Here is a 20,551-nt window from a genome sequence, read left to right as displayed (position 1 = left end):
CATGTAGGAGACTCACAACTACAGTAACTCCAGATGCAGGGGCTCGCATGCCTCTGGCCTCCACCAGCACCAAACTCAGGTGCACAGGCACATACACATATTTTTTTTAATCTTAGAGGATAAAGAATAACAGAACTCAACTTTATCCTGCAATAATGCCAACTGCTTTCTCTATTTTTGCTTCTTTACTAGATTACTGTTGAACTATTGTAATTTTTTTTTTAGACAGGGTCTCACAATCTAGGTCCAGCTGGCCTGGAACTCACTGTGTAAATCAGGCTGGCCTCAAACTCACAGAGATCTGCCTGCCGCTCCCTCCCAAATGCTAGGATCAAAGGATCACACCAGGCTTCAACTTCTGTAATGGTTTTTTTTCTCCCCTTTTGGTGCTGGGAATCAAACACAGGTCTTCAAGGGTGCCAAGCCAATACTCGACCACTGAACCGCACCCTGAACCCAAACTCTTTCTGAAGGACATCCCATGAGGACGGTTGCTAAGTAATAATTTGGTCTGCCTTTTCAGTTATTTTTCTGAGGGGAAGGGTAAGTGGGGAAGTCTGGCAAGATTATAGGTAAGAAAGAATAAAATACTGACCACAGCAAACAAGCATTTTCCCCAGAATCAATGGTCTGGATGTTCCTAGTTGTGAAGTAATTGGTTCTGTGAGGAGTAAGGACAAAAGAGAGCTCTGGGACTTGGACGAGAGCAGCACAAAGCTGAAGGCTGTGAGACCGAGTCTCTATTCTGCACACGCAAAGGCTACGTGTGCTGCTCTGTCGGCTCTCAAGCGTCTAAAGACGGAGCCTGGTTTCCTCTTTTGATCCAGGCAGGAAGCATTTAAAACCTCAAACACAAGTTTAAGTAAAACTCTGTCAAAAGTATGCTCTCTGAAAAGCCACCACATTACTATCAGAGGTTTGTACTATCAAGCAATTTTAAGTGTACAGGTGTTTTCACAAAACAAGGATATACTATTCAGTGAAAAGAGCAAGATACACAAAACAGTACATAAATGGGATATGTGCGGGGTAAGTAAAAACTCAATTATATCTGCATTAAGAAATAAAAAATACACAAGAAATTTAAAATAGTAGAGCACTAGAGAGAGGTAAGGAATTGGACAAGACAGAGGGCAGGGATGTATGTATTATACATACATTTTATAGTTAATTTATAAAAATAATTTAAAAATAAGCCGGGCAATGGTGGCCTACACCTTTAATCCCAGCACTCAGGAGGCAGAGGCAGGTGGATCTCTGAGTTTGAGGCCAGCCTGGTCTAGAGAGTAAGTTCCAGGACAGCCAGGCTACACAGAGAAACCCTGTCTCGGAAAACCAAAATATAAATAAAACACCACTTAAGACAATAAATAAAATAATAAGCATCACTGAGGGTACACAGTGAACAGAGGATGCCCTGCACAGTGTTGACAGCAGCAGAATGACAACCCGTTTGTTTAAAGATTTCTTTTAATTTATTAATCCTTGTAGGGAGGGCCACAGGACTCTGTAGAGGCAGCTGTCTCCTTCTACCTCTGTGTGGTCCAGGGATCCAACGCAGGTCGCCATGTATGCACACGGCTGCACCTTTCCTGCTGAGCCATTTGCCATCATCCCCACCTGCTTCAGGTTTTACAGTCTACACAGGTAGGAAAATATATTCTGTGATCGAAGTGTTTTAGTAGTGTGGCCTTCACCTAAGTTCACAGACAATAAAACGTAGCTTGTAAGAGGCTGTGTCTTAGCTGGGCACTGGTGGTGCACGCCTTTAATTCCACTACTCAGGAGGCAACAGGTAGGCTGGATCTCTTGAGTTCGAGGCAGCCTGGTCTACAGAGTGAGTTCCAGGACAGCCAGGGCCACACACAGAAAAGCTGTCTTGAAAAAAATAAAAACAAAAAACAAAAGACTGTTTCTTAAAATAAGTATACTAAATTAGACAAATTTTTAAATTAGATTGAGAAGATACTGAACAAAATATGGCCCTTCCTGGTCTCTGCTTAAAATGTCTCCATTTGAATCTAAATAACTCTTAAGGACTTCTCTCTCTCTAAATCTACACTGCTTGATTAAAACTGAGTATCTGGGTTTGTTTTGGTTTGGTTTTTTTTTTCTTTGTTTGTTTGTTTTGAGACAGCCTCAAAGTATAGCCATGGCTGTCCTAAGTCTTGCTATGTAGAGCAGGCTGGCCTTGAACTCACAAGAGATCCCCCTGTATCTATTACCCAAGTGTTGAGATTAAAGGTGTGTGCCACCAAGCCTGGCCTAAATAAAACTGAGTATTTTCTGAATCTATATTAGCCCCACTTGGTAGAGATTATTTCCATCTTGCTTAAGGCAGTGAAGTTCCAGCCTACAAGGACTGTTCCATGTAAGAATCACACAGGGTATACCTCCACTCGGGTTATGGGGGTTTGAATGAAAATGGCCTCCACAGGTTCGCATCTGAACACTTGGCCCCCAGTTGGTGACACTGTTTGGGAAAGATTAGGACATATGGCCTTGTTGGAGGAGGTGTGTCTCTAAGGGGGGGAGGGGCTTTGAGGTTTCAAAGCCCATGGCGTTCCCTGCTAAGGTTTTTTTTTCCTCTCTCTGCCTGCCTGCCTGTGGATTGAGATGTAAGCTCTCAGTTATTGCTCCAGCACTTACATGCCTGCATACAGATTCACACACACATACTCAAGTACACTCAGCCCTAAATCTTTACAATGTGGGCAGCAGAGGGGGGAGGGGCTCTAAAAATAAACAAACAAACTAGCCCAGAACCAAGGAATACAAATCTCTGAAAGCAGGACCCAATTATCAACGCTTTTAAGTATTAGCAAGCCATTCAAGTGTTTCAGACCTGAACCCCAAAAAAAAGAAAAGAAAAAAAATCTCTGATCTATGTATACCAATGGACTACTAAACTTTTAACCATCAATCTAACTTGTGTATGTAATAATAATAATAATAATAATAATAATAATAATAATGTACTTAGATGTCCACTCACACCTAACTTACTCAAAACAGAACTCTGCATTTCCTCCAATCTTGTCTTGTATCATACCTATTCTATGGTGTGGCATAGTATTACATCGTATGGTATCTTATTTTATTTGAAACAGGGTCTGACCATATAGTCCTAGCTGGAACTCACTATATAAACCAGACCAGACCACGATGGACTGGAACTCACAGAGATCTGCTTGCCTCTGCCTTCCCAAAGCTGAGATTAAAGGTTTACACCACCATGCCCAGTTTTTGCTTGTTTGTTTTTACATCTTTTAGATCAGGCCTCTCTAAGTAGCCCAGCCTGGCTTCACATTTTTGATATCCTGCCGCAGCCTCTCCAGTACTAGGATGACAGGTTTGTGCTGCTGTGCCCTGCCTGCTTCCCTTTCTACCCTGCCATGATTGTTTCTGAGGCAGTCTCACTCCACAGCCAAGGCTTGCATCAAACTCCAGAGCCTCCTGCCTCAGACTCCTGAGTACTGGCATTACAGGAATTTGTTACTACACCATTTTCTTTACATTTTTAAAAATTCCAGACATGTGATGGTGGTGCAAGCCTTTGAATCTTACACTTGGGAGGCAGAGGAAGGTGGTTCTCTAAGTTTGAGGCCAGTCTGGTCAACAAAGCAAGTTCCAGGACAGCAAGAGCTACATAGTGAGACCTTGTCACAAAAAAAAACCCAAAAACTTTCCATGAAGGGCAGGGATATGTGCACATGGCTGCAGGCACCAGATCTCTTGGAGGAAGACACAGTGGTTCTCAATCTATGGGTCTTGATCCCTCTGGGGATCAAATTACCTTTCACAGAGGTCACCTAAGACCATCAGAAAATAGATATTTACATTACAATTCCTAACAGTAGCAAAATTACAGTTAGGAAGTAGCAACAAACTAATTTTATGATTGGGGGTCCCTACAACATGAGGAACTGTATTAAAGGGTCGCAGCATCGGGAAGGTTGAGAACCACAGACCCGGAGTGACAGGTGGTTGTGAACCTCCTATCACGGATGCTGGGAATTGAACTAGAATCCTCTCCAAGAGCACACATGCTCTTAACTGACTAGCCATCTCTCCAGTTCTATACATGCCCTATTTTCCTGACTTTCTTCATGTGTGTACATAAATGTGGAGAAGGGAACAGCTCTTAGGAGTCAGTTCTTTCCTTCCCCATGGGTTCCGAGCACTGAACTCATCTCTTACATGGCAAGCATCTTTACACACTAGGCCATCTCCAGTCCTCATTAAGCATCTTTAAAATAGCTGTTTTAAACTGGGTTGTAATAGTTTAGGCCTGTAATCCCATTGCTTGGAAGGCTGACACAGGAGGATGAAGACTTTAAAACCAGCCCTAGCAACATCACAAGACATTGTCTCAAAAAAAAAAAAAAAAAAGGAGGGGGTATTAAAAGCTCAGTGGTAAAGTAAAACCCTAAATTCAATTTCCAGTAGTACTGAGGGGAGGGGAAGTTAACTATTAGTAACAGATCAAAAATGCACTATTTCCCTCACTAGAATGCAATCCCAACAGAGCAAAAAACCATCCCACCCCACCCCTGCCTTACTCACAGGACAATCGGAATACCAAGGCCTGAGTAAGTACACTTCCAGGTCTAGCATTCTGGACTGACAACGTCATTCAAATTCTGTTTGGATTCCAGGGGCATCTGGCTGTGAGAAGAGTCACTGTTTCAACTCATTCAATCACAACGGGACATGTAACTCAAAAGACACTGGGGACAGATACAGTCATACACTAACAAACAGGTTCCACATTTCAGTTTACCATCCACAAAGGAATTTCAGACTGTGTATGAAACTGGGTTTGTGTATCTCTGTAACTGGGTTTTCTGTTTCAAAGGGTTACGTCAATTCTCAAAGTCAGTATGTACAACAAAAGCAGCTTTATCTGTCTCTAGCCGACTAGATTTGGAGACAAGAGTATGTGTAACTCCCAGAGGGAGAAAAGAAAAGATTTCTAGACCTCACAGGCACCACAACTAAGCTTGCAAAGCACTACAGTGAACCCACAAAGTCTGCAGAAGACCCAGCTAATTCAGAAAGCAGGGGCTGACCACACACATCAGCATAAAGAAGTCTAAACAGATTTGATGAGGGGGGCCTTTCTGTAATCTAATTAAACACATTAGGAGGGACAATAATACTAGCCTAAGGTAAGAATGTTGGGGGGTGGAAATCAGAGGACTAGAAATGTAGCTCAGTGGTAACTTGCCTAGCATGTCCCCAGAACCACAAACGATATAAACACAGGATATACCTACACATTCCCATTACATATAATAAGCAATTAATAGTCAATATATTAGATTCTATATGGAAAGAGCATATTGGGATGATTGATAATTATAGGACAAGATGACAACAATATATAATAAAAGTGATCTTTTTTAGTCAGTGGTGGTGGCTCACATCTTCAATCCCAGCACTCGGGAGGCAGAGGCTGGCGGATCTCTGAGTTTGAAGTCAACCTGGTCTACAGAGTGAGTTCAGGACAGCTGGTGCCACACAGAGAAACCCTATCTCAGAAAACCAAAACTAAATATAAATAAAGATAAAAATGATCTTTTTTGTTTTTGAGACAGGATTTCTTTGTGTAGTCCTGGCTGTCCTGGAACTCACTCTGTAGACCAGGCTGGCCTGAACTCACGAGATCTGCCTGCTTCTGCCTCCCAAGTGCTGGGATTAAAGGTATGCACCACTACTCCCCAGCAATAAAGGTGATATAAAACCAGATGATGTTGCATGTGTCTAAGGCAGGGGGATTCAAACAGTTGCAGGTCTGCTTAGGCTACCAACTAAGATCCTACCCCAGAAATCAAATAAATGTTTAAACGATCAGTGAATAGCCAATAATTTGTTGTTAAAATAGCATGTACAAAACTGTACTGTACTGGCCGGGCGGTGGTGGCGCACGCCTTTAATCCCAGCACTCGGGAGGCAGAGCCAGGCGGATCTCTGTGAGTTCGAGGCCAGCCTGGGCTACCAAGTGAGTTCCAGGAAAGGCGCAAAGGTACACAGAGAAACCCTGTCTCAAAAAAACCAAAAAAAAAAAAAAAAAAAAAAAAAAAAACTGTACTGTACTGGTGAGACAGCTTATCAGTAAAGTGCTTGTCAGGCAAGTATGAGGTCTGGAGTCTGGGTGCGCGGCACCCAGGGAAAAGCGAGGAGCAGTGTACGTCTGTAACCATAGCTCTGGGTAAGCACAGGTGGACCCCTGGAGCTCACTGCCTCAACTGGTAAGCTCCAGGCTGACAGAGAGAACCTGTCTCAAAACTTAAGGTGGAAAGCACCTGAGGAAGACATTTGTCATGGACTCCTCACCTCCACGTGTGTACAAACACATACACACATTGGAATTCATACACTCACACACACACACACACACACACACACACACACACACACACACACACACACACACAACTGTACTGCAGCCATGGAGCAGGCAGATACACAACAGGGACAAGAACCAGGACATTTACTAAGCTACTCCACACTTTTGTCACCCTCTTCTCTCTGTAACTTCTACAGTCATCTGCTGGGTTATTGCCAGTTGGTCCCAACGACTATTCTCCACCTGTAATCTGACATTCTGTGGTAGCCAGTAGTGTGTAAGCAGACACTCATCAAGTCCTTTAACTGCTGGAATGTACGAGGTAGAAATGGTAAATCTAGGTGTCACCAAGGTTCAACTCTTAGGACAGTGACACACATCATTTAGGAGGCTGACACAGGACTAATTAAGTTTAAGGCCAAACTGGACTGCAGACAGAATTCCAAGCAGGCCTGGATTACAAGGCGAGACTCTGTATCAAAAGACAAAACAAAAAGTTCTTGGCTGATACATATGAGACACACCTCTTGGGCAAGGTCACTATGTGCACCTCAGTTTTTCCAAAGAAAATGGGGGATGATAAAAATGCCTATCTTGCCAGGCATGGTGGCGCATACCTTTAATCCCAGCATTTGGGAGGCAAAGGCAGGTGGACCTCTAAGTTCGAGGCCAGTCTGGTCTATAGAGTGAGTTCCAGGACAGCTAGGACTACACAGAAAAACCCTGTCTCAAAGAGCAAAACAAAAAAGAAAAAATGAAAAAGCAAAAGGGCAATCCCGATACTGGAAACATCTGTTACAGGAAAGGGAAGTCCCACAGCAGAAAGTGAGCTGGGGTTCAGTCAAAGCCACTTTCTTTTGGAGTACACATGCAGAAGGAAGCAGCAGTGTAGTCCAAGTTCTCCTGCTTGGTAGACTGTCAGGGTTGACAGCTCAACTTCCTTACCAACCTGACTGGATTAGAATCAACTATAACGCACACTTCTGGGTGTATCTGCGAAGAGGGAAGACCAAACCTTTATGCATCTGTATGTATTTATCTCTATAATTTTTTGTAAAGTTATCACAAGTCCCTAGGTTCAATCTTTCATTCATTTCTTTTTTTTATTTTTTGCAATCTTGATGTATTTATTCCCATAAATTTGAAAATAATTAGATAAGGCCCTGGGTTCAATCCCCAGTAACGCCACATACACACACACACACACACACACACACACACACACACACACACGGCAGAGAGAGAGAATGGAATCAGGTGTGGTGGTGCACACTTTTAACTCTAACAATCAGAAGGCAGAGGCAAGCAGATCTCTTTAAATTCAAGGACAGCAAATCAAGTTCCAAACCAGGCCAGGCCACACTGTGAGACCCTATCACGAAAGAGAATCAGGCCCGGGATACCTCCTTATGAACTCTGTCAGGGAGGCCCCAGACCTCTGAAAACAACACGGCCTACTGCCATTGCTCTGTCTGTTGCCCAACAGAACTAGATGGTAAGACCCTATTGCTGAAGACACACTTTGGGTACAAGATACAAAGAAATCAAGCTGGAAAGGACCTGAACCCTTCTTCCCTGCTGACTACCTTTCACAGTGCCAGAAGATACTATGCAGACTGCTGGAGAAGACATCAGTGGCATCCCTTCACCAGCCCTGCACGCTACAATACCAACCACCAGGTAAGATATGCCCACTGGTACAATTGCGGCGTGAAGGTTATTCAACTGCTTTTGTTTTAGATTTGAGGCCTGATCCACAAGAAGAAATTCATACCTGGTACTGTAAAATGGTTCAAAAGCCCAGGGTTGAGAGGTCACAGGTTCTAGGGAGGAACTGTTGTTCTGCTATACATGCTGTCAAACTGCTTTCTAAATATTTATGTGTATACATACATTTATTTAATGCTGCCTTCTACCTTGGCCAGGGCTTTTCTCTGCAGTGGTCAGCAGTTAATACAGAGATTCATTGCTGGTCCAAGTGCTAAAAGTAAGTGTCTACTGAGTGAGTGCTCAGTCCTAAGAGAGACATCCACTCCACATCAAGGCTCAGGGAACACTGCAGAAGGGCAGGAAGAATGTAATATCCAGCAGGATAAGGAGAGCACTGTGAAATGCTGTCACTGGGACATGTATGGCCACTGCACACAGAACGCACTGCAGCTGTGATACCTCCATGAGATAAAAGTCAACAAGGTCAGTCAACATTCCAACCAGCAGTAGGAATCAGACTCCAAAGGTTATTCACAAAAAGGGGGGGCATGCTGGGGGTTCCTGGGAGAGTGGGAGGAAGGAGCTGGGGTTTCTTGAAGGAGTGTATTGTTTATTTGTATGAAACTGTCTAAGAATAAATTTTTAAAATCAAAGAGGGCAAGGTGTGGTGGCACATGCCTTTAATCTCAGCACCCATGAGGCCAAGCCAGGTGCATCTCTATGAGTTCCAGCCCAGCCTGCAAGCTCCAGGCTAGCCAAAGTTACATAGTAAAACCCTGTCTTAAACAAAATTTTAAGAAAGGGGGGGTGGGTGGGTTTGGGGGATGGTGGTGGTGGCACTTACAAAAGCAGATGCATCTCTGAGTTTCAGGCCAAGGCCAATCTACAGAGAAAAGTTCCAGGACAGTCAGGTCTACACAGAGAAACCCTGTCTTGGGGTAGAGAGGGCACTAAATACAGCCACTGCCCTAGATTATCATCTGTAATTTCACTGTTTTCAAAAAGCAAATAGTTTAACATTTTACTTAGTCACATCAGCAAACTCTTCTTTGCCTTTGTCAGACTGGAGATTAAACCCTGGCCTCCCTCAGCCTTATCTACAATTCTTCTTGTACTTTTTCTGAAACAGGTTCTCACCAACTTGCCACAGGCAGGTTTTGAATTTTTGATCCTCCTGCCTCAGCTTCCAGAGTAGACCCACTCTTGTACATTTTTTCCATAGTGACCTCTACTTTTCAAAGGAAAGTTACTAGACCAGCAGAAGGCTCAAGAGGTAAAGCGCCTGCCGTGAAGGCCTGGTGACCTGAGTTGATCCCCAGAACCCTTGTAAGGACAGGAGGAGAGAACCTACTCCACGAGGATGTCCTCTGAACCCCCACAAGCACAGCCCCCCACATAAATAATAATAAATATTTGTAAAAGAAAGACATTGCCGGGCAGGGTTTTGCACACATGTAATCCCATCACCGAGGAAGCTGAAGCAGAGGAATGGTTAGGCAACTGGGCAACCTTGTGAGCTTCAAGCCCACGTGAACTACACAGTGAGACTCTGTGTCAAAATAAAGAAATAAAAAAATACCACTTCTTCATAGGCACACATTAAAGAAAATGCTGTCAAAGGTTTAAAGCATTATTAAATATTTCATCTGCTTTCCCCCAGTGTCTCTCATTTCAAACCTTCCCCTTTAATCCTCAGACTCTGATGAATGTGTACATTAGTTATTTAAATGATCCAATGATCCCTCCTTCCCATAGAGGTGGGTCAGTTTCTTCTCTCCCCTCCAGGGCTGCATGAAGCACATCCTGACCTTCCACTACCAGCAGTGTGCCTTAACTGCTTCATCATCAGGAAAGCCTATCATTTTTTGTGCCCAGTTTCATTTGCAATAAACTTAGCAGCATTCCAGAACCGCTGAGCCTTTTAGAAATAGCAAGTGAAGCTGGACATGGTGGCTTATGCCCACAATGCCAGCACAGGGAAGAAAGAGGATTGGGAGTTCAAGGACGGCCTGGGCTACAAACTGAAACCATGTTCCAAAAACAGGCAGGAACACACAGAGGCTTTCTTCTCTTTCCTCAGATGATACCTGACTCTGTATTGGGACTATATCAAGAAGAAGACCATCACCAGATGTGGCTTCTTGACCTTGGACCAAAACTGTTGAACTTTACTCCTTCAACAGCAACAGCATTCCCAGGCACTTGTCAAAAAATATAGCCTTGGGTCCACATCCAGGCCTGGTCTTTAGCGCAGTCATGGAACATTCCCTTGCAAGTTAGCTGCTTGGAGGGATAGCTGGCTTCCTGCTGAGAAACCCCACACTGATACCATCTGCTCTCAAGACACACTTCTAGGGTGTCTCCCACTTCAAATTGCCTCTGCCCTGCCCTGTCTTGGGACTCTGCCAGCAAAAAGACCATCACCAGATATGATTTCTCAAGCCTGAACCAGAACTATGAGCCAAAATAAATCTCTTATTTAAAATGAAAAAGTAGTAATAACAACAACAATAATAATAAATAGTATGTATAAAATATCTAGCAGTGTCTGGTGTATATACAATGCATAACCTATAAGTGGTAAATGTTTTCATTATTCTAGCACTGATCAGAACATAGAAGCATCAAGATAAAAACTTCATTTGGGGGATTAGGGATTTAGTTCAGTGGTAGAGCTCTTGGGTTAAGTTCCCAGCGCCAAAAGCCATTCTTACAACCAGGTGTGGTAGCACACAACTGTAAGCCCAGCACTCTGAAGGTGAAGGCAGGAAGATCAGAAGTTCAAGGTCATCCTTGGCTATACTGCAAATCTGAGGTCAGCCTAGACTATAGGAAACTCTCTTCAAAATATTTTAAGTTGTTACGGCTGTTGTTTGTGGGGACACAGTGCAGGGGACTGAACCCAAGGCTTTTCCACACACTGGGTAATGACCCTACCACTGAGCTACATGCCTAGCCCTTAGAAACAACATTCTATTGTATATTCATGTTATTTCTCCTTTTTTGTATTTTAAGGTAAACTACCGTATTCTGTCTGAAGCAACACATGTAGCACCAAGATTTCACAAGATTCTCACTTCAACTCAACCCCTAAATGAACAGCCTTCAAAGGGTGTGGTTTGGAAAACAATGGGTGAGGCAACTAGAGATAAACCATCCATCTGTAAATGGACAAATTTAAGTGAACTCTATTGCACCCTAGCTTGTTTATTATTTCCAAAATCTGTGGTGTTTTGTCGTTGGTACAGAAAACCTGGCTTGGGATTCTGTCAAAATTCCGTTACTATTGGGCAAGGGGAAAGAATAATATCAAAATAATAGTATATAAAAAAATTGTTTTTAAAGTCATTTAAAAAATTTTTTAAATTCCATTACCATCCCAATGCTAATTTTAAAATGTGTTGGATTCATGTCTACAGTTTAGGCCCCGGAGTCAGACCACCTGTGTGTTATAATCCCAGTTTACCTATATGTTGTCTGTCTGTCTGTCTGTCTGTCTTTCTTTTTGTTTTTTGAGATAGGGTTTATCTGTGTAGCCCTGAAACTCACTCTGTAAACCAAAGTGGCCTCAAACTCAAGAAGTCCACTTGCGTCTGCCTCCCTAGTGCTGGGATTAAAGGTGTATGCCATCACCACCAGTTCCTTGTCTTTTGGGGGGTAATTTATTTTTCTTATGTGGTGTTTTGCCTGCATGTATGTCTGTGTGAGAGAGTTGAATCCCCTGGAACTAGAGTTATAGACAGGTGTGAGCTGCCATGAAGGTTCTGGGAAGAGAACTTGGGTCCACTGGAAGAGCAGCCAGTGCACCGCTGAGCGATCTCTCCAGTCCCCTCCAGTTAATTTCATTTGTTTGTCTGTTTTTCCAGACAGGGTTTCTCTGTGTAGCCCTAACTGTCCTGGAACTCGATCTGTAGAGTAGGCTGGCCTCAAACTCACAGAGATATGCCTGCCTCTGCCCCCCAAATGCTGGGATCCAAGACCTATGCCATCACTGCCCAGCCGGTTATTTCTTTAAAGATGACTTTTGTTTTTTAGATAGTCTGACTATGTAGCACTGGCTAGCCTCTAACTTACTGTGGAGACATGGCTGGCTTCAAGAGATCTGCTTGCCTCTGCCTCCCAAGTGCCAAGATAAACACATGTGCTACACCTGGCTTAAGGTTTCTTATTTATGAGTGTGTGTGTGTGTGTGTGTGTGTGTGTGTGTGCAAGTGCCTAATGAGACAAAAAACAAAAACAGTGTAGTAACTCCTGGAACTGGATTTAATAGGATTCATCCCTTGTCCTGGCTAGTTTTACGTCATTTTGACACCAGATAGTCATTTGGGAAGAAGACACCTCAATTGAGAAAATGTCCCCACCAGACCAGCCCTAGTGCATTTTCTTGATGGATACGATTGATATGGAGCACTCTGCACCAGTTCTTACCTCTGACCTGCTGGAGTTCCTGCCCTGCCTTCTTTTGATGGACTGTCAAGTGGAGGTGTAAGCAAAATAAACCCTTTCTTCTCCAAGTTGCTCACGGTGTTTTATCATGGCAGTAGAAACCTGCATTAGACACCCAGTGCAGATGCCTGGAACCCAACGGGTCCTCTATAAAAGCAACAAGTGCTCTTTAACTGCTGAATCATCTCTCCAGCTCCTAGAACCCCATCTTAGTATCTTCATTTTTTTTAGATTTATTGATTTTATGAAAATGTTTTGCTTGCATGTATGTATGTGTATCACATGTATGCCTGGTGCCTGTGGAGGTTCAAAAGAGGGCTCTGGATCCTCTGGAACAGGAGTTAGATGGTTTTGAGCCACCATGCAGGTAATGGGACCTGATGCTAGATCCTCTGAAGAGCAGTAAGTGCTTTTCTTAACCACTAAGACACCTCTCCAGCCCCAGTATCATTTTTAAAGACCCAAGATGACGGGCCTACAGACTCCAGTCCTACATTTAAGATGTAGTTTCCCCCTACCCCTAAGTAGCACAGATTCCTAGGAAGCCAGATCTGAACATGCCCAACACTGTTAACCCAACAACTATCAGTAACAATGTTGTTTTTTCCTTCAGACCTGAGGGGAGCAAGTTATCAATACATTCCAGGTCACTCATACCAACTGCTCTAAATCGTACTTCTGAAAAAAAATAAAGTTCAAAGGCAAACTGAACTAAACCTGTTTCCTTTTACTCTTTCCATATTTCCTAACTGCAGAAGGTCAGAACAAACACTATCAAACAGTTCTGTTAAAGTTAAAAATCACGCTAAATTCTTATTTTAACAAAATGTTTCTAACCAAACTAAAAAGACATTGGAATATTTATGTATGTTAAGTAACCATATCTTATGTAAGATTTAGTTATTAATGTGCTGTTGGTTTGTTTCATTTTTGTTGAGAAAAAGATGAGGCTGGCCTCAAACTCAAACTAAGGATGACCTGATCTTCTTGCCTTCACCTCCCAGGTGTTTGGATTACAAATGTGTGCCACCACACCCAGTTTATACAATGCCAAAAAGTGAACCATTTTTTTATGCATGCTACACAACCACTCTAGCAGCTAAGGTACAATTCCAGCCCTGGTGGCTTGTTTTTTGGCCTTAGTGAGTTTTAGCTCAAACAATGATTAAACTGGTACAGCAAGGAGCAACCCAAATGCCCAAATTGTAGTTTCTAAACACAGTCTAAGTGTTCTAAGATGCATAGGATCAAAAAATTGATTTCAGGTTGGAATATTTGCCCATGTGTTATATGTCAGAAGCAGAACCACAGTCTAAACAACACACCTTATAAACACAGGTGTATGTAGCTGTGTACATTTTTTTTTTTCTTTTCAGTGCTAGGGATCAAACCCAGGATTTCATACATGCTACACCAGTACTCTCCTAGTGAATTAACCATCCAGCCCTACACAGTATTTTAAATAATTTTGTGCATGAAACAAAGTTTATGTATCACAGCTAAAGGGGCTGAAATGGTCTTTTTGCTTTGGAGATGTTTAGTAAACTATGTGTTACAGGCCTGCATTTGTGACCACCCACCTGATCAGGGTCACAATGAAACTCCAAAACCCGAGGATAGAGAGTTGTTCAGTGGTTAAAAGAACTGGGCTCTTACAGAAAACTGAGGTTCAGTTCCCAGCACCCACATGTCTGCTCACAACCACCTGCAACTCCAGTTCCAGGAGATCTGACACCATCTTCTGGTATGTTCCAGCACTAAACATATGTGCTACATACATACAAGCAAAACATTTATATACATAAAATAAATAAGCCTAGAAACCCCAAAATCCATGTTGTTTTAGACTTTGGAGCACTTGAGATTTCAGATTTTTAATTAGGGATGCAAAGCTCCTATTTTTCATTAAAACAGCATTTCACAGTCCCAATACTGAAATTTTTAACATTTAAAATCATATGACAATTAGATGCTATTATTAAACAATTTCAAGGCACGACTGTAACTCAGGTGGTAGCGTACTTGGTCACACACACACACACACACACACACACACACACACACACACACACACCACTGTAATCCCAGCACTCCCAGGGGCACAGGCAGCAAACAGGATCATCACTTAAAGGTTGGGGCTAGAAAAAAAAAATTGCTCAGCAATTAAGAGCACTTGTTAATTTCTAAGAAAAACTCCAAGTACTTTGATTTCCTGGGGTTGGATACGGCTCAGTGGTTTGAACACAAGTACTACTTTTCCAGAAAAAATCTTAGTTCAAGTCCCAATACCCACATGCCAGCTCTCAACCTTCTGCAACTCCAGTTTCAAAGGATCTGACAACCTTTCTGGCTTCCAATGGTACCAGGAATGCAAGTGGTTCACAGACACACATACAGGTAAAACATTCATAAAATAAAAAATTTAAATTAATTTTGAAAAGTTTAAGGCTAGCCTTCTCTCATCGAAAATTCAAGGCCACCTTGGGCTACATTAAACTATCACCAAAACATAAAATAAAATAATAAAAGGCATCAGCAGAACAGAACTCAGGAGGCAGAGGCAGGCGGATCTCTGTGAGTTCGAGGCCAGCCTGATCTACAAAGCAAGTTCCAGGAAAGGTGCAAAACTACACAGAGAAACCCTGTCTCGAAGAGAAAAAAAAGAGGGAGAGAGGGAGAGGGAGGGAGGGAGGGAGGGAGGAAGGGAGGGAGGGAGAGAGAGAGAGAGAGAGAGAGAGAGAGAGAGAGAGAGAGAGACCTGGTCTCAAAAAAAAAAGGCAGTTTCTGATATAATCACTTCTGTGTATGTAGTTTACTCAACATTAATGTGCATACACAGGGCAAACTTAAGTCCTTACTTGGAATTCCTAGTCTTTCTAGATGTTTACAAGTACACAATGTATATTAAAAGTAGAGTAACACATTTTGTAGATATCCAGCTATTAACTGTTGAAACTGAATGAGTAAATAACGACTTGTTTAATGCTACTCTCTCAAACATGAATGTGTGGCTATGTAAGAGTACACCATGGCAGAGGAAGGAAAAAGGGCCATCAGTACAAACTAAGTCTCATATAGTAAAAATACCTGGGAACCTGTCTTAGTTAGGGTTCCTAGTGCTATAATAAAACACCAAATCAAAGTGGGGAGGAAAGGGTTTATTTCAGCTTGTAGTCCATTATCCAGGGAATTAGGGCAGGAATTCAAGGCAGGAACCTGGAGCTGATTGCTGCAGAGGCCGTGGAGGGGCAGGCTTACAGGGTCGTTCCAAGGGCTTGCTCAGACTGCTTTCTTACAGCACCCAGACCCCCTGCCCAGTGGTGGCTCCACCCACACTGTGAGTTCCAACATCAACCTCAACCAAGAGAAGGAGGCACTACTGGCCCGCCCACTGGCCAATCTGGTGGGGACTTTTTCTCAATTTAACTCTAGCCTATGTCATGTTGACATTAACACCTAGCCAGCACAATATCTTTTGAAGCATTTCCATATTTAATTTCCTGATTCAATATGATTCTATGAAAGGTACAGGTTTTTGTGTGGTAAGCCAACAAAACTAAACAACAGTATCAGATAATACCAGGAGTTAAGTGAAAATCTAATAGTTTGTATAAAACAGATTTTAGAAAGGAAGATGTTTGGAGACTGTTCAGAATTTTGATTCATTTCATTTACTGAATCTCACTAACCTACACACATTAGTAAACTAACAAATCACACCACCTGCACCACTGTAAACCACATCTAAAACCTGGGAAGCCCTTTGAATGTCAAAACCATTCACTTCCTCAAAAAACAACTTGACTAGCAGGGTGTGGCATCAATTCACACCGTAATCCTAGAACTAAGGGGGCAGAGGGCGAAAATTTCAGTTCCAGACCATGCTGGGCTACAGAGTAACAGCCTGTCTTGTGGGGGAACCACCCACGACACATCCACACAACTTTACCCATAAAGGAGTGCTTCAAAATTCTAGAATTCAAACGTGATTTACACAACACTGGCTGCAATTTTTAGAATCCCACCCTTATAAAATTCACTCCCGATCTGAAATGTCCTTCTCTTCCCAGAGCCTGTTGAATCTACTCGGAACTCCAGGCTTGTTTTCACGCGTTTTACAAAGGAGACAGCCGATCTGTCAGCATTCTAGTTCCTATTTGGATTAAGATTTCAATCCACTTTTGACAAACGCAAAAATCTCTCTGTAATAACTGAGCAGTAATGCATACAGCTATTAGCTCTGTTCCTGGTCTTCGGGAATTAGCAATTTTAGGCCGAAAATCGTATGGTCAAACCAACAGCAGTTTCAGGTGAACCGAAATATTTATTTCAAGATGGGTGTGCATAAAGCAAACACAAATCACCCTACGAAATACCTTGAACCAGGAACTGAATTACAAAAAAAAAAAACGAAAAGTGTTTTAGGGAGAGGTCTAAACGAAAAAGCAAAGAGGAAAGGCAAGCCCCATCTCCAGGAAGTTCCACGACCACCTCTTTACTATCATCCGTGGACAGGGCTGGCTTTTTCTCTTTGGACAGACGGTGTCATTTTTAAAAAGAGCCGACAAACGGGACCCAGATGCGCCTTGCCACAATCTCTGCAGTGAGCAGCGCACGGGGCCACCACTAGCACAATGCTGACACGGGAGGACCCCTGGAGGCCCACCAGTCAGCTCAGAGCCGAGCGGCCACTTCCACAGAAGCCCACGTCCGCCGGGGACCAGCCTGGGAAGCGACGCTGCACTGTCCTCGCCCCCGCACTCGGCGGCGAGCGCAGAGACCCCGGGCGCCCCGCGCCGCAGCGACCTCGCCGCGCCCTCCTCAGCGCAGGCAAGGCGCCCCGGAGGCCCCCCCAGCCCTGCCATGCCCGGCCCGCCCAGCACCGCCGCCCCGGCCCTACGCCCACCGCGGGCCCGGAGACCTCGCCGCGCTCGCGGGCCTCACCTCCGCGGAGAATCGGGGGCAGCGCGCAGCTTCCCGGGTCCGAGTGCGGCCCGCGCCTCGCCTGCGGCTCGCGCTGGGCTCCGCCCCCTGGCCGCTGCGCACCCCCGCCGCCTGCCTGCCGCAGCCCTCGGCCTCTCCCGCCCTCAGCCCTCAGCCTTCGGCTCGCCCCCGCCGCCCAGCTGGGTGCGGCCTGCTGCGCTGCAGTCAAACAACGCGCGGCGCCATTGGCCCGAACGCCCCGCCGCCGTCCAGCATTGCTCGCTGTTATTGGTCAATCTTGAGCAAGGGGTTGAGCCGGGGAAGGGCGGGTCCGGGGAGGTGGAGAGAGGCTTGGTGTCTGTGGCCTCAGGGTGAAGGCCGCGTCACCGTGGGGTTAGCGGTTGCCTGGGCCGCCGCAGGCGACGGGCCGGCGGCCTGCTGCACCTGCTCACCTACCCGCTGGTTCTCCCACTGAGACTGTCAGACCGGGCCTTCGTGCACGCCCACGGCGAATGGACCTGGTCTGAGTGCGCTGCGAGAGAGAGGGTCCTTAGGCTGCGTGGGGACTGAGCTGTCAATCAGGGTGGAGTCAGGACTGCAACGTCTGTGGGCTTTGATAAGGCTCCACTGACAGGAAAGGCCCGCCGGATGAGTGGATTATCAAACACTGAGGCCTCTTCAGAGTCAGGGAATGGGGCTAGGCGAGGCCTTGGCAGAACCAGTCCGTCTGGCAGTGGCCTGGAAACCAGCCTCAGGGACCAGATCAGCACTGTCGCTCCTGTCGTCCCATCACAGTCCTAAAGATCCAAAGGAAACAAAGGGGCACAGCTTCTTGTTTCCCTCATACCACTGAAGGTGGAAGCCTAGAGCCTGGCAAGTGGCAGAACGGGGTGGTATCCAGGCCTCTCCTCACAGCAGGAGCTCTGACTTTGACGCCAGAAGGGTCAGGAAGGTTGTCTGGGGATTCCAGTCAGTAGCCCCTGTTCTGGGAACATTTCCCCTACGTGTTGAATGTTTTCAGATGACTTTCTGACAGAGCCTCAATTCTCTTGCATCACTTCAGTTCCCTCAGCGCCCAGAAACAAGTCTGACCCATAAGCGATGTCTGTCAGTGAAGGCTTGCTGAAGCAGAGAGGGGTGGGTGGGTGGACCATGCTGATACATGTAGATATAAAAATAAGACATGTAAAGGTGAAAGGCACGATGTCTGAGACAACAAAATGACGAATGGGATCAGGAGCTGATTAGATAGGGAAGCGATTTCGGAACAAGAGGAAACTGGGAAAGACTGAACAGCATACCAGGCAGCCATAGGACTTCATAGGCCTAGTATATGTGCCACTGGAGTCCCAGAAAAAATGGAGCTGAGGGCTGGGAGGGCAGGAATACTTGGAGATTCAAGCTCAGAAATTCAAAGGGCTTAAGTAGGAGTCTGGGGAGATGGCTCAGTAGGTAAGGATGGTGTTGCTCAAGCATGAGGACCTCAGTTTGAATCCCCAGCACTCATGTTAAAAACAGGGCATGACCATGCACCCCTGTAACCCTGCTACTGAGAGCAGAGACAGGGTGGTTACTGGGGCTTTCTGGCTGCCAGAATAGCTCTAGGTTCAGTGAGAGACTCTGCCTCAAGGGAATAAAGGCAGAGAGGGGTAGAGAAAAGCATCTGATGTCTGGCCGTTCCACACTTGCACACATACATGCACATATTCCACATACAGGCATCACATTCATACACACATACAGAAAAAAGAAAAGGGAAAGTTTAACCTCTAAATGCTACTGAGCCCTAAGTGGGTTCAACCAGATCAAGAAGTACCTGATCGAGACCCCAGGTCACTCACTACTATGATCCAATGTTTCCTATTCCATATATATGTGTGGTACTAAGGATTCTCATGTCACAGTGACAGAGGAAGAAAAGGAAGCTTGTCCTGGTGTGTTGGTGTAAGCTGAAATGAATCTAGGACTGCTGTGCCCCCATTGAGCAGTTCCATTGAAAAAGATGACAGGAGGAGATGTCCCAGTAGGAAAGTTTCAAGTAGCGAACATGGCCATTCCCACCGTGTGGAAAGGAATGTGGCTTGGACTCTGAGGCCGTAGTAAATGGCTTAGCTAATTGGTCAGGAGCCTGAAAGTGACTATCTAGAAGTTAGATGGATGGATTGCTCTGAGGCTTGTGGGTGGGCTTATGGGAGCTGGCACAAAGGATGAAGAGCTTTGGTTTGGTTTGGTTTGGTTTGGTTTGGTTTGGTTTGGTTTGGTTTGGTTTGGTTTGAGACAGGGTCTTACTATGTAGCCCTGGCTGTCCTGAGGAACTCACTCTGTAGACCACATTGGCCTCAAACTCACAGAGATCTGTCTGCCTTTGCCTCCCGATTGCCAGACCAGATGAAGATCTGTGTATTGCACATTGACTCGACAGCATCCACCATCGAGGCTCTGAAAAAGCAGCGCCACAGCTCACCCAGCTGGCGTGAACAAGCCCCATCCTTCACAGCTGCGGCAATCATGAACCGGTCTCAAGAGTCAAAGTAGCCCTGGAAGCAGGATGAAGACGGCACAAGCCATGTGATTGTATGTGATTGTTTTTCCTACATGTATGTATGTGTACCACGTGTATGGCTGGTGCCCTCAGAGGTCAGAAGAAGGCATCAGATCCCCCGGAACTGGAGTTACACATAGTTGTGAGCCACCATGTGGGTTTTGGGAACCAGCCGGGGTCCTCTGCAAATGCAACAAGTGCTTGTAACCTCCGAGCCATCTCTCCAGCCCCAAAGATTTACATTTTTTTTTTGTTTTTCAAGACAGGGTTTCTCTGTGTAGCTTTGCGCCTTTCCTGGAACTCACTTGGTAGCCCAAGCTGGCCTCGAACTCACAGAGATCCGCCTGGCTCTGCCTCCTGAGTGCTGGGATTAAAGGCGTGCGCCACCACCGCCCAGCCTTTTTTAAAAATTTCTTTTTTTTTTAAAGATTTACTTTTTTATTATGTTTATTTATGTGTGTGTGTTTGTATCCGTTGGTGCCAGAGGAAGCACCAGAAGAGACTGTCAGGTCATGTAGAGCTGGAGTTGAGGTAGTTATGAGCCACTCGACATGGGTGCTGGAAAAAGAAGAGCAGCA

At 44.8% G+C, this 20,551-nt stretch overlaps 1 protein-coding gene across 8 annotated transcripts in view; it reads right to left on the bottom strand.

Moving 5' to 3' along the window:
- The window catches only part of Add1 (adducin 1), a 56,436-nt gene extending 38,883 nt beyond the window's left edge, over positions 1 to 17,553 (bottom strand). For all 8 annotated transcript variants that reach the window (XM_059275719.1, XM_059275721.1, XM_059275722.1 and 5 more), the window contains exon 1: positions 17,453 to 17,553. The gene's annotated coding sequence lies outside the window, so the exon portion shown is untranslated. The remainder of the gene's footprint in view (positions 1 to 17,452) is intronic.
- Positions 17,554 to 20,551: the final 2,998 nt, after the last annotated feature.

This window comes from Peromyscus eremicus, chromosome 10 (assembly GCF_949786415.1).
Source record: "Peromyscus eremicus chromosome 10, PerEre_H2_v1, whole genome shotgun sequence".
In the NCBI taxonomy this organism is placed as follows: domain Eukaryota; kingdom Metazoa; phylum Chordata; class Mammalia; order Rodentia; family Cricetidae; genus Peromyscus; species Peromyscus eremicus.
The sequence above is the reverse complement of the archived record's forward strand: the minus strand, read 5'-3'. Positions and strand labels throughout refer to the sequence as shown.